Source organism: Neodiprion lecontei, chromosome 1 (assembly GCF_021901455.1).
Source record: "Neodiprion lecontei isolate iyNeoLeco1 chromosome 1, iyNeoLeco1.1, whole genome shotgun sequence".
Taxonomy (NCBI): Eukaryota; Metazoa; Arthropoda; class Insecta; order Hymenoptera; family Diprionidae; genus Neodiprion; species Neodiprion lecontei.
Window position 1 is genome coordinate 224,505 of NC_060260.1, and position 369 is coordinate 224,873.

Genomic DNA, 369 nt, shown 5'->3' on the forward strand with positions numbered 1-369 from the left:
TTCGACGCATGGTATTGTTTATTTATTAACACAGTGTCTCCTTGCTGGAAAGCTTCCACAGTGTGACACTGTGTTACACGGTCGAACACTGTGCCTTTGTGCTTGTTGGAACGCTTTGAGGTTCTTAATTCAGTCACTAGAGTCCGCTCATGCATTATACGAAAAATCTAGGATCATTGAGCGCTCCAGGAAAAAAAAAACATTTGTGAAACGCGTGTAGATTATCATTGCATTTAATGAATAAATATAAACAATACAATGCGTCGAAAATAAAATCTCTAACTAAAAAATTGGCAGCAATGAATCCGACACAGTGTCCTCCAACCATGCTCCGCAGCTGTGTCCGACTGTGTCGTTCTGTGTCGTTGT